The 17,089-nt window shown below is 43.9% G+C and overlaps 1 protein-coding gene across 2 annotated transcripts in view; it reads left to right on the top strand.

Annotated features, from left to right (window-relative positions):
* The first annotated feature begins 16,147 nt into the window (after positions 1-16,147).
* SGMS2 (sphingomyelin synthase 2) overlaps positions 16,148-17,089 on the top strand; it is a 67,700-nt gene continuing 66,758 nt past the window's right edge. The window contains exon 1 of one of the 2 annotated variants that reach the window (XM_050944527.1): positions 16,148-16,589. The gene's annotated coding sequence lies outside the window, so the exon portion shown is untranslated. Of the gene's footprint in view, positions 16,763-17,089 lie in introns of both variants that reach the window. The other variant, XM_050944528.1, reaches the window with a different exon arrangement.

Raw genomic sequence — 17,089 nt, 5'->3', positions numbered from 1 at the left:
AGTCTCCATGCTTTAAGTACTGTAGCTTTTTCTCCACACAGACCCAGATGTTCACCTGAAATTATTTCTGCTGATGCAATCAGTGAAGGGCACTTTTGAATTGTGAGTTGAAAAGAGGTTCAGCTGTGCACAAACCTCATCTCAGCAGTGCCCCTGTACATAGGTCTCCACAAATACCAAAATCCCACAGACCTCACATAGAGACAGTGGATATCAGTAGAAGCCTCTATGGGTCAGTCAGTTGTTCCTGCTGATTATGGCAGAAAGGAGCAGCTTTCCAAGATCAAAATGCAGCACTGATCACCTTCCCCAGTACTGTCAAAGAGGAGACTGACGAGCCATCATACTTTTGCCACAATTCCTCCTTCAAAGCCTGACCTGTACTGCAAGGCAATCTTCACATACTGGGCTGGTGGTCTCCAACAAACTTTTATCTACACATAAATGTGCTAGAACTCAGGGACGTGTTTAGAGTGTGGAGCTTTCCTGCTTCTCCTCCAAGGGACCACCATTCAAGTTCTGACAGATAAGACTATCTACAGACAAGATGGAGCAAGATCACCCTCTCTCTGTCAAGTGGATTCATCTAGGAGACTGGTGCATTCACTACCAGTTTGTCTTATAGCTCCACGCTTACCAGGTACTCAGAACAACCTTGCAGACCAGCTCAGTGTTTTATCAGTGTTGCTAATTATACCTGTAGGCCACGCTACCGTTCGTTTCTAGGCTGAGGCACAAAAACCAAAGATTTACAGAGTGTCCAAATAACAAAGTTTTATTGCGCAAGGTTCAAACAACGTTCGAACGTGGTGTCCCCCTGCTAGTCAGGGAGAGACCCAGGCTACAGATTACATAGAAGTTATATACCTTTTAGGAGTGCATGCTACCCTTGTGAATCGGAAGCCTTAACCAATAAACAAGCCATTTTCTTATCTTTAGCCTATTACAGTTAATCACTGTCCTCGTGCTGGCTAGTGCATGTCCAGCTGTTACCTTGCATACCAGAATTTTTCCTTAATTATGTTACTACAGCTGTGTTCCTGTCCTCTTTCCTGTTCCTGACTTTATCTTTCTTTAATGCTGCCCTTGGGAGCCGTGTATGTGATGTGCTCGCATTTAGTTAATGATGGATACAAAATAGGGGAACTCACAAAATGGAGTTGCTCATGCTTTACGCTTAACATCAGTCATGACTTAACTGTCAAAGACTCTTGCATCAACCAAGTCTTCTTCAAATGGAGTCTGCTCACCACAGACCTCTTTGCCACCAATGTTGATCAAGTGTTGTGTTTTGCTCCCAAGGAGGCATAAACCCAGGCTTCCTATGGGATGCATTCCTGATCACTGGAACAGAGACCTGAAATATGCCTTCTCTCTAATCCCCAGAGTCCTCGGAAAAGAAAGGACAAAACCATACTAATATTGAGAGCATCCATATGGTCACATTAGTCCTGGGATTCAGAACTGGGATGCATCTTTCAACACAGTTGCCCATCATTCTTCCAGATCTCTCAGACATTATTTCACAGAATCAGACCAAAGCCTAAATCCTCCTCTCTAGACCTGACAGCATGGATGCTGTCATCCATGGTTGGTTAAGCGCTGTAGCCCAGAGCTGCTCCACTGAGATACAAAATGTTCTGATTCAAAACAGAAAGCTTCTTCAAGACTAACATATAGATCCACATGGAAAAAATTATTGGACTAGGCGGCTCAGCTTGACCTTCAACGCTTAGAGACAGAGGACTATTTTTTTGTTCTGTGTTAGTACAGTGCCTAGCACAAAGGTGACCTGATCCATGACTGTGGTGTCCAGACACTATAATACAAATAACAAAAATAATTCCTGTTATTCTTTACTAATTATAAAGCCCTTTGTTTTCAGTTTTTATTTTGTTTAAAATTTCCTGGGAATTTATCAGTGTTTATTGCAAAAATTAAAAAACATGAAAAATCAGTGCAAAAAAAAATTAACTTTGCAGTTTTCTAGGTAAATACAGTAAATATCACTTCTCATTTTTTAAAAAATAACCTTAAAAATAAATCCTTGTATTCAGATACCTTGGCAGTCCAGGTTACAGAGTCACCATCTCTACTTCTGGAGAAGGAAGCTGGATACAACGGTGGTGATACCGGGGGTCCCTCCAGCACAAGGGGGAGCCAGGTCCAGGGAGTTCCAGCACTTCCAAAATTCCAAACATTCAAAATTTTAATGAAAAATCATTAAAAACTGAAAATGAAGGGCCATAACTATTTATTATCCTGGAAACATTCAGAACTTTCAATTAGCTTGGCTAGAGATCATTTAGCCACAATATGTTCCTGACACTTTCCAATTCAAAATCGTATAATATTCTGACATCCAGTTGAGTCTAAGTTCTTGAAAGGTCTGATTCACACTTTTCCCCCAACTAAGGAACTTTTTATTATATTCCTGGCACTAATGGAGCCCCTGAGCCTTTGGCATTATCCTTCTTATTCCACCTCTCATCAAGGCAGCATTTTTGCTTGAAGGGTGAGTGGGATACAGGCATTGGACCTCTGACACTATATTCCACAAAGACAAGGTGATTCTCAGGCCTTACCAAATCATTTGAATTAATTCATACATTTTCTAATGTTTTCCCCCAAACCTCATTCGACTCCTGGAGAAGCAAAATGTTACATGACTGATGTCTCAAGGGCACTCTTCCACTATCGACACAGATTAAAGTCTTTCCACAAGTCACCTATGCTGTCTGTAATATTTGGGGACAGGACTAGAGAGCAGGCTATTTTGACCCAGAAACTCTTGAAATGAGTATCAGATCTCCTTGATGTACTTGAGGAACATCCCTATATCAGACATTTACAGGGCAACCACTTGGAACTCAGTGCATAGTTTTATTCAGCATTACTCACTGGTTGCGGCTACTAAATCCATTTGGTAGGGTGGTCTTTCAGTCTATTTAAACAGGACTCCTGGCACCCACCTCCTTAGCAAGATAACTGTTAGCAAGACAACTAGGGGGATCCATGTGAACAAATACTGAGAGATGATTTGTCCACATATATCTCATGACCTTCCCTCCTACCTCTCTACTTCAGGATTTTGTGTTGCCTTTGGGTTGGGAGTACGAGGAGGTGCAGGTTACACACACAGCCCCAACAGACACTATTGGTCAAAAAAATCTAATCTTGGGCACACATGCACCAGGCGTGGAATCCACGTGGACAGAACTTCTTGAAGAACCAGAGTTACTGTAACATAAGTAACTGTTCTTTAGCACACTTGAAAGTGTAGTAGATACTTACATGGAAAAAAGAGTCTACAGTTAGAATGAAAACAAAAATCCATGCTTCAGGATGATAAGCAGATCAACAGCTAACAGCAGGAAAATGTCTCCCTCCCTCTCTTTCTATCCTTTCCCTTGCTAATATTGACAATTAATGACATTGCATTTCTTTTAAAGCATCTAGTAGGAACTAGTATTAGAACCAGGACAACAGATTAGATGGACTGGTATCCTGGTGTGGCAATTCTTACAGTACATCTTGCATTAAATTTACATTCAGGTGACACCAGCAGTTACCTGTTTTTGTTTATTTTTTTAAATAGGCCATCTGTCCCTGATGCAATTGCATCAGCTGTTCAGGTTCAAAAATAATTATCTCTAAAAAAAATTGAAACACACTAATAGTTCTTAAAAAGTAGAAAAATCGGAAAGAAAATTATATTTCTATAAACATAGAATCATAGAATTGGAAGGGATCTCAAGGGCAGGACTAATTATCTAGACCATTCCTGGCAAGTGTTTATCTAACCTGTTCTTAAAAATCTCCAACAATGGAGATTCCACCACCTACTTAGGCAATTTATTCCAGTGCTTAACCACCCTGACAGTTGGGAAGTTTCTCGTAATGTCCAACCTAAACCTCCCTTTCTGCAATTTAAATGAATGAAAAGGAATAAATCCTATAGACCTTAGAATTCTGATTCACTTTCCAACCCCCTTCTTTATTCCTTCCTTTTTCCATCTCCCTCCCCTCAGCATGAATTTCTTCCCTGACAAGCTGGCAGAGAAAAAGTTTACCCTATTATACACAAAGTGTGTATCTAGAAAGAGAAAATCAGTATCCAGTGTCTGCAAACCTTGTTTACTTGCCTTCAATTTGTAGAGAAAGTTTTCTTTTGGCTTGAGAAAAAAACTATTTAACCTTTTTGTGTGGGGTAGTTGGTGTCAATCATACTGAAAATAGCATTTTTAAAACCTTTGAGAGATTATTAGCACCATTTCAGTGCAGTTGGGTCAGCTGCAGAAAATTAACAGCCTCACAAGTGAAGCAAGCACAGATGGGAGGTCTGGCTTCAGAAGGAATTGGGGGTGAATTCGGTTTGGGTGGGAACTATCTTGGAGCATTGGGACAAGAAAAGAGTGGGAAGGGGTGGATAACAGTAGGAGAAGGTGAGCTAATTAGTCCAGCTGTTGTCAGGTTTGTTCACAGCTCAGTAGTCTTCTCTTGTTTCTGGTGTATTTCATGTCAGTCCTACAAGATGATTGTGAGTGCTGGGGAATCACCTTCATGGTCTGCTTTCTGCTGCCTGACATCATCCTTTTGATTTACTAGTTCTTTCCAAAAATATGTTTTTTATTTTTCTCAAAGAGGGTGAGAATTTCCCCTGGACCTTTTTCTTTAAACTGTTTCCTGTGGGGATATCTATCTTTAAACTTCTGCAGAGGATAAGCTAGAATTGATCCTGTATTGCCCCTTCATTTCCTATTCCCAAACCTTTCTGCAAGGGCCCATGTCTTTAGGATTTGTTTTCCTTTCAAAATGTCACAGCTGAGATTTAACAGCACCACAAAATCTTGTGGTCCCTCATGTGGAGCCAAAGCATTTTTTTCAAGACATGTTGCCGTACCTAGAAAGAGCTACAAAGCTGGAGTCAATAATTCTTATAAATCTGGCTACACGTAACAGACCAAAAAGAGTATATTTGTAGGAATTAAATAAGACAAGCTTCAGAAAAGTTTGTGTTGCTCCTAGTATAAAGGGCGGTTTGGGAAAAACATTTTTATTTTTAAGCAAATAAAGGTATAATATAAAAAGTGGGGAGGAGGAGTTTTCAGACGGAGAATACAAAAGCCATCTGAAGTGGGTTATAGTTTCTGTTGTCTTCTGTTACTTATCTAATCGAAATTTGAAGAAGAAAATATGATGTTTGTTTTTGAGAACTCTGTGTGTGTGTGTGTGTGTGTGTGTGTGTGTGTGTATATATATATATTATCCTTCATAGCTGTCTACATCAGGCCATTTTTTCACAATTATTCATGGGTTGTGTTGAGCAACACAGGTTTAGTGAAACTTCAGCAACTTTTACCAGTAATTATCCAAAAGAAATATCCTCCATAATTCAACATGTATCTCTTTAGACTTTAAGGGCATTGGGAGAATCCGGATATCCCATTAAGACACTTTTGGTAATGAAAGTGATTAATATCCCAATCTCTGAAGAACATCCAATGGACAAATATATACTATACAACACTATGATTATAACAAGGGAAGAATGACAACAGATCTGCTAAGTATCAGATAAGAATGAAAAAAAAACCCTCTGTTATTAAAGCAAATGAAGAAATTTTCATGTTAACCACACACTTTACTTCCAGCAGTCCCAGTTTGGCCAGGACAGTTTTCACTACTTTTCTAAGTGAACTGGTGTTTATTACCAATGGCCTGGGACAGTGGTAACAGTTATCCTCCATACTCTGCTTCTACTCTACTTCCAGAAAAACAGTTAGCAGCTTCTCGTCTACTGTGGGGGGTAACTACTACTTTTAGTAGAGAGGATGTGGTAGCTAAAAGGTTAAAAGCTTACATAAGGAATACTGTGAATGGAGTATGTGCTGTGTGACAAGCAGTTGTGGCCCAGAGCCTCGGATATATTTTGGTTCCTAACTTCCATTGATTGCAATAGAAGAATTTGGGCTTCTGCATTCTTAGCACATCCAGTACCTCTCCCACCTCCTCCTCCTCCCCCGTGGCTGGCTTCCTTCCTCATAGTAAACCTGCAAGAAGCTATCTGCCAGCTCCACCCCCTGTTGTGGGCTGAAGATGAGGTAGCCAGTTCTGAGGACCAGTTGAGGAGTTTGTGCTCAATGTAGGCAAAGAGGTGAGATTAGTGTTGGGGGATAGAATGGGAGTGTGTATTCCTCCCCTCGAGAGAGAGCTTGTGAAATAAACAGTGGGGGGAGGGCTTTTTGTTTATTCTGGTAGGGTGGGCTTTTTTTCCTCTCAACTTTCTAAAAAGAAAAATCCTAACATTCACTAGTATGAGTACATGCAGTTACAAGTGGGGGGCTAGAGATACCCAGACCCTTGGCTTTTTAGGAAAATTGACTCTGGCAAGAATAGTTACATATTGGTAATTGTGCTGTGGGTCATCACTACTAGTTGAAGTTTTGACAGCTATGTAGAAACACTGTCAAATTCAGAGCAAAAGTGTTTATATGTGCAACAAATTGTTAGGAACCTGGGTTCAGATTCTGAGTGAACTCATTAATTCAATCTATGGCTTTAGGGCAATTAGTTTTGGCCTAGATTTTAGAAGTGCTAACCATCTCTGTCATAGGTTTCACCCTCACTCTGACCTTTACGGTACAGATGCGGGGACCTGCATGAGAGCCCCTAAGCTTAATTACCAGCTTAGATCAGTATGCTGCCACCACCCAAATCATTTAAAACAACCGTTTGTGAGTCATTTGGGAACTCTGTCCCCTTCCCCCCAAAATATCTCCCTCCCAAGTACTATAACCCCTCCCTGGGTAGCCTTGAGAGAGTTCTCCACCAATTTCCTGGTGAATACTGATCCAAACCCCTTGGATCTTAAAACAAGGAAAAATCAATCAGATTCTCAAAAAGAAGACTTTTAATTAAAGAAATACCTCTGAGAGATTAGCATGCAAGCTACTCTCACAGACAACAGATTCAAAATACAGAGGATGTTCCCCTGGGCAAAAACCTTAGTTGCACAAAAGTAAACCCAATTTGATTATCCCTCTAATGCAAAACGACAAGTCACAAAAGAAAATAAACATAAACTAATTTATTCCTTCTCTAATACTCACTACCCTGATAGGCTGATTGAACTGACTGAACAAAGGACTCTTCCCTCCTTCCCGAGTGAAACATTTTGTCCCTCCATTGGTTCTTCTGGTCAGGTGTCAGCTAGGCTATGTGAATGTCTTAACCCTTTACAGGTAAAAGAGGCATTAACCGTTAATTGTCAGTTTATGACTCTCCATGACATCAGATGGAATAGCTGGATGTTCATCATTTCTGAGAATTAGACTCCTTGTGTCTATCAGTCTTAGAAGTGAAGTTAGGTTTTAAAAAAAAATCTTCATAACTAGATACTTTACTTGAATGAACTCTCCTGAACAAATAGTTCATCTTTATTCTTTCCATACTTCCTTTTTCCACTGCCCATCCTAGCCATTCTCTTAATATGTTGCCATGCAGTAACAATGATTTAGTGAATGTTTGTTTGGGTCCTAACCTTCTGGAAATGCAGTCAGGCTTGCCGTCAAAACAGTTTAGACAAGCAAGAACCTGTATTGATTACTTTAGCAGATAAGCATCTGTGTTTCTTACAATTTTTCCAATCAGTGTAGCAGTGTAATGTTTGCACAGTGCAAATCACAGCTATAGTTTATAGACTGATAGGGAGTACCTGAGTACCTTTTCTTAAATGCGGTATTCATTAGGGTATTCTAGTCCTTTTTAGAGGATGAGGCCTTGGCTACACATGCAAGTTAGAGTGCATTAAATCAGCCCCGGGTGCCCTAACTCCTGAGGTGTCCACACCGGCAAGGCACATAGAGTGCCAGGATTCTGAAGCTGGAGCGCCCCTGGTAATCCACCTCCATAAGAAGCATAAAGTTTGCTGCACCCCGGCTGGAGTGCCGCTGTGCCAGTGCGGATGCCCTGGTCTATTAATGCTTTCTGATCGGCCTCCAGAAGTGTCCCACAATGTCTGTTCTAGCCACTCTGGTCATCACTTTGAACTCTACTGCCCTGCTCTCAGGTGACCAATTGTCAGACCCACCCTTTAAATTCTCTGGAAATTTTGAAATTCCCCTTCCTGTTTGCTCAGCAAGGCGTGGAGTGCTCTCAGCGCATCTTTCCAGGTGACCATACCTCCACACGCCAGGTGATCCCTAGTATGGAGCAATGGCGAGGTGCTGGACCTCATCAGTGTTTGGGGGGAAGAAGCTATCCAGTCCCAGCTGCGCTTCAGCTGTAGGAATTATGATACCTATGGGCAAATATCAAGGGCCATGATGGAAAGGGGCCAAGACCAGGACGCAGTGCAGTGCAGGGTTAAAGTGAAGGAGCTGCAGAATGCGTACTACAAAGCGCAGGAGGCAAACCGCCGCTCCGGTGCTGCCCCCGCGACCTGCCATTTCTACAAAGAGCTGGACGCGATACTTGGGGGTGATCCCACCTCCACTCCGAAGAGCACCCAGGACACTTCAGAGTCTGTAGCAGCCCAGAGTTAAACAAGGCAGAAGGAATAAAGCGAGAGCGAGGGTGCTGAGGAGGAGGGGAGCCCAGAGCCAGAGGATGGCCCGGCATCCCTAGATGCATGCAGCCAAGAGCTGTTTTCAAGCCAGGAGGAAGGTAGCCAGTCGCAGCAGACGGTGCTTGGGGAAGAACAAAAACCAGAGGAGTTGCCTGGTAAGCAGCTTTTATTTTGGGAAGGTAGTTGTTTGGTGCGGGCTCTTGGGGCAAGGAGTGTTAGGGCTGCGTGCATGCCTACATGCAGAATAGGGCATTGGTAAGCTCTCTCACATCACGGTAATCGGCCTCAGTGATCTCTTCAAAAGTCTCATGCAGAAGCTGGGCAATCCACTTGCGCAGGTTCCTTGGCAGAGCTACTGTGCTCCTTGTCCCAGTAAGGCTAATACGTCCACACCACTGTGCCGTGAAGGGCGGAGGGACCATTGCTGCACACGGGCAAGCGGCATAAGGGCCAGGGCAGAAGCCGCACTGTAGTAGAAGATCGTCCCTTGCTTCCCAGGTCACCCTTAGCAGCGAGATATCTTCCAGGATGAACTCATCCTGTGGAAAATGTGGGGACAGTGTTCAGTATAGGAGCTCCTTGCAGCTGTTGGCTCTCCCCAAGGCACAGAACCCCAGAGGACAGTATGGCCCTGAAACTATCAGTCCCCCTAGCCCCTGTACTTACTCATCATTTTGGGGCTTCTATGGATTATGTGCGCTCGCTTTGGGACAGGAACTTTCTGCTATTGTGTGTACTGTACTTGTCTTTAAGTATGGCCGAATCATTGCTTTGTCTAGTGTGAACAATGCTGCCTCTGTTTGTGTTGCATTTTGACTTTACAGACGCAACCTTGAGATCCCAGCCGTCCTTGTTATCAATGTCTGAAAGACTGCAAAGAATCAGGAAGCGTCCGTTAAGAACCAAAGACAACCTGCTGCATGCAGGAGTCCCTTACTGAAAAATCAAAAAGTATAGGAGTGGCGGGAGACTAAAAGGAGGCTCTGCCAGCAGAATGCGGATCGCCAGCACCAAAGCCGCTTCGGTTCCTAAGAGTTATGGGGTGCCAGGTGTACTCAATCCAGGTGCTCATAGCACTGCAGATGGAGCAGATCCACGTCCCCTCCCCGCCCCACAGCCTTTGTCCCAAAACTCTTTCCCTTGTGCCCCCATGTCACTGCCAACACACTTCCCCCCAACATCTGGTTTTGTATCACCACCAGCTGCCTCCCACACCTGTTGCTTCACCACCCAGCCCTGCAAACTACGATTCTTACCCACTTCACTCAACCCCCATCACCATGCATTTTAGCCAGCCTGAAGTGCAGCACTCATTGCAAGACACTCCAGACAGGAAGGCTGAATATGATAACAGGACATATGCAAATCTGTGATTGTCCTGTTCCCCATCCCATCCCCTTCCCTCCTCCCACACAGAACAGATGTGTCATGCCCTTTCTGTTTCTGTGTTTCTTTTCAATAAATGATTTTTTTCTTTGAAAACATTCTTTATTGCATTAAGTAAAAGATATTGTAACCCAGGAAAGCAACAGGCACTGCAAGTCAGTGCATCATACGTAGCAAACACAGATGCCTACTAGCACTGGAACCTCTGCACTTCACTCCCGTGCAGGGCACCAAACATTACTGGTGGCTTTCAGCATCAAATTGCTTCCTCAAGGCATCCCTAATCCTTAGAGCCCTGTGCTGGGCCCCATTAATACCCCTGATCTCTGACTGTTCAAATTCAGCCTCCAGGTGTTGAACCTCCGTGGTCCATGCCTGAGTGAAGCTTTCACCCTTCCCTTCACAAATGTTATGGAGGGTACAACACACGGATACAACTGTAGGGATGTTGTTATCGGCCAGGTCCAGCTTCCCATACAGACAGCGCCAGCAGCCCTTTAAACGGCCAAAAGCACACTCAGCAGTCATTCTGCACCGACTCAGCCTGTTGTTGAACCGCTCCTTGCTGCTGTCAAGGCTCCCTGTGTAGGGTTTCATGTGCCACGGCATTAAAGGATAAGCGGGGGTCTCCAAGGATAATAATGGGCATTTCGACTTCCCTTACGGTGATCTTCTGGTCTGGGAAGAAAGTCCTGGATTGCAGCTTCCTGAACTGGCCTGTGTTTCGAAAAATGGATGCATCATGCACCTTTCCAGACCAGTCTGCGTTAATGTCCATAAAACGCCCACGGTGATCCACAAGCGCCTGGAGAACCATCGAAAAATACCCCTTCCAATTTATGTACTCGGAAGCTAGATGGTCTGGTGCCAGAACTGGAATATGTGTCCCATCTATCGCCCCTCCGAAGTTAGGGAAACTCATTTGTGCAAAGCCAGCTACAGTTTCACGCACGTTGCCCAGAGTCACAGTTCTTCTGAGCAGGATGTGATTAATGGCCCTGCAAACTTGCATCAACACAATTCCAACCAGGGCGGGTGCAAGGATGTTTCGTACCTTAGGCGAAACTTTCACCTTGCGCCCTCCTCCCCCTGAGCCCTGTGGCAGCTATCTGCCCCTCCCCTCCACCCTAAGGTGCCCCCCCCGCGGCAGCTCCCTGCCCCAGCTCACCTCTGTTCCACCTCCTCCCCAAGCATGCTGTTGCTGCTCCATTTCTCCCACATCCCAGGCTTGCAGTACCAATCAACTGTTTGGTGCCACAAGCCTAGGAGGGAGAGAAGCAGAGTGAGGTGGCATGCTCAGGGGAGGAGGCGGAGCAGAGGTGAGCTAGGGCGGGGAGTGGTTCCCCTGAATGCTGCACCTCCCCTTACTTGCTGCAGGCGGCCCTCCCCATGCCCCCCTGCCTCAGGTCCCTCCGCCTAAATGCTGACAACGACCAGGGTGGCCGAAGATCCGGCCACTGCAGTCTCCGCCAAAGGACCCAAAATGCCGCCCCCCCAAATGCTAGCACCCTAGGCGACTGCCTAAGTCTCCTAATGGTTTGCACTGGCCCTGATTCCAATGGTCAGCTTTCCCACACTACACTGGTTAGCGACTAATTGGTAGCTGTCTGGAGTTGCCAGCTTCCAGACTGCAATCACCACGTGCTTCTCCACTGTCAGGACAGCTCTCAATCTTGTGTCCTTGTGCCGCAGGGTGGGGGTGAGCTCAGCACACAGTCCCATGAAAGTGGCTTTCCTCATCTGAAAGTTCTGCAGCCACTGCTCGTCATCCCAGACTTGCATGATGATGTGATCCTACCACTCAGTGCTTGTTTCCCAAGCCCAAAACCAGCGTTGCACTGTGGTGAGCATGTCCATGAATGCCACAAGCAATCTCATGTCATATGTGTTATGTGAATCGACATCATCTTCGGACTCCTCACTGTCACTTTGTAGCTTAAGGAGTAACTCAACTGCAATTCGTGATATGCTGGCAAAACCCATCAGCATATTTCTCACAAGCTCAGGATCCATTCCTGCAGACTGAAAGGGAAGACAGAGCGCGTGGTACAAAAATTGTTCAAAGATGGTGCCAAATGTGGACAGAAGCAGATGCATTGCTGAGATGTGAAGCGATGCATCACGGGGCATTGGGACAGGACCAGGGGTGAAAGTAACTTAAAGGACTTACTGGTATGCCGGAGTCCAGAGCAGTGGCGTGGCCTCAACTGGAAAAGGCAGGGCCTTTCAAGGTTTAAAGGCCCTGTGGCTCCAGCTGCCGCGGAACTCCAGGCCCTTTAAATCACAGCCCGTGCCTGGCTGCCGAAGCTCCGGTGGCACTTTAAAGGGCCTGGGGCTCCCTCCAACAGATGGATCCCTGGGTAGTTTAAATCACTGCCGCGGAAGCCGGTCCAGTCCGGCGCGGCGTATCGGCTTACTTTCACCTCTGGACAGGACCCAGAATGCCCCACACCTTCCATCCCCCTTCCCACAAGCCACAGCGCCAGAATGGGAAGAGATGTTCTGTGGGGTAGCTGCCCATAATGCACTGCACCCAGTGCCTCTGCAAGTGCCGCAAATGTGGCTATGCCACTGCACTTGCAGCTGACAGTGTGAACACATGGCAGCGCTTTCACTGCTGCGGTCTCCAAGGGCTGGTTTAACTCCTGGCGCTCTACATCTGCAAGTGTAGCCATGCCCTGAAATTTCATTTACTGGTGAATCAGTTAGGCTGGCTTTTTTGTAAAATGTTTTGAGATATCCAGAGTGTGAAAAAGCTATAAGAGCCTAGTTCTATGGAAGAGATAACAGTTAGGAACATGGAGCTCAAATTGTGTTGAATAAATGGCATTCCTGTTCATTATATTATCTGATTCTAAAACTTTACCATTTACTTAAGTTTGTAGAAAATGGGCATTTCACACATACCAACTTGAGCTGGAATCAACTAATGTGCTGGTTTTCTATATAAATATGGGCTAGTGCACTTCAGTTTCATTCTTAACTCTTTGCTTCATGACCAGAGAAAATTAACTTCCCTTTGACTCTGTTTACCCATCTCTAAATTGGGAATAACAAATAATGTGTACCTACTGTACATAGGGCTGTTGTGAGAACTAGGCTCCAGTTTTGCAAGTGGATGTGTGGGCACATTGTGGAATCAGGGTCTTGGTTTTTAAAGCACCTAGAGATTGTCAGATGAAAGAGGAGCTCTGCTCTAAATGTGGGTTTATGCTACAAAAAAACCTTGTCTTTAAATCTCCCACTGGTGCAGCTGCACAGCAGGAGTGTAGCATGTGTGGAGTTTGGGAGGCCGATGGTTGTAAAACTTCAATGGGATTGCACAAATAGGTAAAGTTAAGTACATTCATGCATGTTTGCAGGATCTACCCATTAGGCCTGCATCCTGAAACATTCTCTGAAAAGGTGGCCCCCTGTGCCCTTGCAGAGCCCCATTCACTTCCACATATCTGCCGAAGTCTGCCTGCCTGTATCTTATTGCAGGATTAGGTCATAGTTTGTACTGCTGTTTACCTTGACTATAAACTGTAAGATCAGTTTGAATGAGAAATTCCTATAAGCTTATTCCGTATTCTGATGTCTCAACCCCTCCCGCTCCCCTCCATCACAGATACAGCTTTAGTTCTGTCTCATGGGCCATGTGCAGCATTCTAGCTGCAGTGTTTCCTTTGAAAATTGGCTAGCATCTTTTTGGAAATAATTACAATTTAAATGCACAAGCTGGCTTTGTCCATTTATAGTATTACTGTTTCCAATAATATCCCTGCTGATCTCATGGAAGAAAAAACAGTAATGAAAAAGATGCTTGGGTTTGCTTCAGCTGACATGAACAGTAAGTTCTCTTTGATCTTTCTTTTTCTCTCCTCCCCACCCTCAAAAATGCTTAGGGAAAAATGATATACTCTGATCTGCCCTTGGAAATCTGCACATGATGGAGAGAGCAACATTTTGGAGAACAGATTTTTTCCTTAAAATGATAAAACTCCTTTGAAGATCTTAAAGGGCCATATTCTCCATTAGTTATTTTAAAGGGACAGTCTCATTTTAAAAGCTAATGAATTTCAATTAATAAATTTATGGTTGTTTCAGTACTATACTGTCCCTGAGTGCCCCTGCCAATTTCTTTGACTTTCAAGTTATTTACTTATTTTTAAAATATTTTTCTTCTTATTTCTTGTTGTGTGAAAGAGTCCTGCAAAAAATAGAGAAAAGCAACTATGGCCCAGATCCTGCAAGCTGATCTGCATGGATGGATCTTTGTGCTCACAGGGAGCCTCAGTGATTTCAGGGGTTCCACACTGACACAAGCATCCACCCACATGGCTCAGCACTAATTTGGTATAAACTAAGTGCTGTTATGGACAAAATAAACAAATGAAAACAGTAGATATACATTTTTTTCCTCAGATGATCTCTTTCAGCTATAGTAGTCTAAGGTATTACCTGTAACCCAAGTAAATGTAACATTTTCAAAAAAAATTATTGAAAATAAGAATTTTGGAGGAATTGCTGTTAACTGTTCACCTTGTTACATTTTAATATGTAAAGGAATCAGAGACAAATGAGTTTTAAAAAGAAAAAATTGACAGATTTGTTAAGCTAAATGTACTTCTATGCCCACCTCACTGTAAGAAACTCTTACTCCTATAACCCTTATTTTCCTTGCACATTCCTCTACCCTTTGTTTGTTACCCTCTCATTATATCGCATCTTCAGCTAAGATCCAGTCCTGTACATTTGTGCATAAGTAGGATCAGGACTTCAGGCTTTAAGTCCTTCAGGGAGGGAATCTCATTTGTTTTTATTGTTCCTTTCCCATAAAGCAACTAGCAAGCTTTTGGATGCTGTAGAAATAATAATCATTATTACAGCACCAAAAGACCATTTTGCACTTTACAGATGGAAGTATAGATGTATTTCCCACTATTACACTAATACTTGTGCATCTCTATCAGTGATAGCATGAAGAGGAGCATTAGTAGTTGCCTTTTCATAAAGCATTCTCATCTAGTGCTGCCCATACTAGCTCTGACTCTAGAAAATGCAGTAGGTACAACTTTGATGGCCACCAGCAACCTGTTTATACTAGCATTTCCTCTGTTGCTACCACTGCTGGTGCAATCACAGGAGATTTTAAGAAAAATGCTACTGTAGATAAGACCACAAATAGTAAGAAGACATGGGCCAAACCTGAGCTACAAGTGCACATTGTTAATCCATGCCTGATTTCTGTGGGTGCAGTTGCACCCACAACATGGACCCAGGTAAAACTTTAAAAAGTGCCTAAGTCCCATTGACTTTAAGTGAGTCTTGGACTCCTTTTTGAAAATGGGATTTAGGTTCCCTAGTCACTTTAGCACTTTTGAAATTTTACCCTCAGGTGCCTGCCCCAAAGAGTCTGTGTCTTCAGTTTTTCAAACAGACATGAGCTTAACTTTGCACCCAGGAGCAGTCTTTTGGAGGTCAGTGGAACTATTTACATGCATACAGTTAAGCACCTCTGCAGTATCAGGACCAATGTAACTGGGCAATGAAGTTTAACACTCATCTTGATATGGTTCTATGGTTTGGATATTTTATATAGAGAGATGTATTTTTGTCAGCCAGTTGAATATGACTTTGAGGGTCAGGGTTTAGTTGTCTCCTGGAAGAAATGTGTTTTAACCAGGAGAGGGGGTGGGCATATAGTGTTGGTTTTAGGGAGTAGACTTCAGCATAGGGAGAAAGCAAGTAGGTCTGCCAAAAGCTCACACGAGAAGGAGGGCTCATTTGTTTGGGTATTAATTTTAAGGCAGCTTATACACGTTCAGAAGAGTTTTGCTGTGCGTTTTTAGTCAGACAAATGCAATCTCACTCATTCACATTGTCCCTGCCTCACAGCTCTGTATTAAGTGCTTGTAGGAACTGTAGCAAGTAAGTAGGCAGGCACTGAGCAAACTCATTCCTTATGGTCAGTGCCAAGCTCTCTCTGCACCTTAGTATCCGGGTGGGAAAGCGGGGGGAGTGGGGGGGTTCTTTACCGGTGTTACCGGTTTTTCTAGCCTTGCCTTTGAATAGCAGCAGCACCCGGGTGAGTCACTGTTTGGAAATAGAGTGGGCGGGCGCGTGTGAGTGTGTAAGAGAATGAATGATGTCAGGCAAGGTTCAGGCTCGGGGTGGAGCAAGGAGCATGAAACTGACTGTAAACACAGCAGCAGCAGCACGTAGAGAAAGCTGCCTTGAGTTTTCCCCCGCCCTCCCTTCTGCCTGGAGCCGCCCTCAATCAGGAGAGCTTCTCCAGCTGTAGCATTGCTGAGGTAACAGTGCATACGGATCTGGCAGTCATTTCAAGGAAACCTTACTAGAAGTATCGTCCTCCCCGTTGTCCTTAAGGCCAGTCTCTGTTGTCAGGAAGGAGAGGACAGGCGCAAGAGGCTGTGAGAGAAGAGAATTGTAGAAGATAAAGGTGTGGGCAAACTTTCTAGCTGCTCTTTGCTTCAGCTACCACCCAGAAGTGGGAGTGTCTGTATCTTTGGCCATAAAGAGCTGCAAAGCCCAAATGTCAAAGAGTCCTGAGGCTGCAACGGAGACCTCCCTGCTGCCTTTGGAGGAGGAACTACCTTCAGCTCCAGTGCTTCCTTATACAGCTAAGTGGGTACGTTGACAATGACTCAAATCAGTACAACTTTGTATTCTGCAGAGTAAGGATGGGAATGATGGAATGTGGCTTGTTACTGACGTGTACCACGACAGCCTGAGTATTTCACAAACTAGACTGGACAGAGTACTAGAAAATGCAACTGTAGAGAACAATCCTGCATTGGCAAGGTAATCTAATAGGTCTTTTTCATTTCTAGCATGATTTATTAATTTCTTTCACAGACTGTTCACTTCTTTGCTTCTGCCAGCTCATTTTTACTTTTTAAAAAAAGTGTTTCTTTAACAGGGGAAAAATAATGTAAGTGTATGAGTGATACTATAGCTGCTTTGTTTCTCTTATAAATACCTCTTTAATGTAGGGAATAGATTATATTTTAAGAGATACATAACATTCCTTACCCAAGAGTTATAATGGAACCTTTTGGAGCCATGCTATGTGCATATTTGAGCAATGGTTTGTAAGGACTTTTAAAAGTTCTTAACTTTTTAAAAAAA

The sequence above is a fragment of the Gopherus flavomarginatus genome, chromosome 3 (assembly GCF_025201925.1).
Source record: "Gopherus flavomarginatus isolate rGopFla2 chromosome 3, rGopFla2.mat.asm, whole genome shotgun sequence".
Taxonomy (NCBI): Eukaryota; Metazoa; Chordata; order Testudines; family Testudinidae; genus Gopherus; species Gopherus flavomarginatus.
The sequence above is the reverse complement of the archived record's forward strand: the minus strand, read 5'-3'. Positions and strand labels throughout refer to the sequence as shown.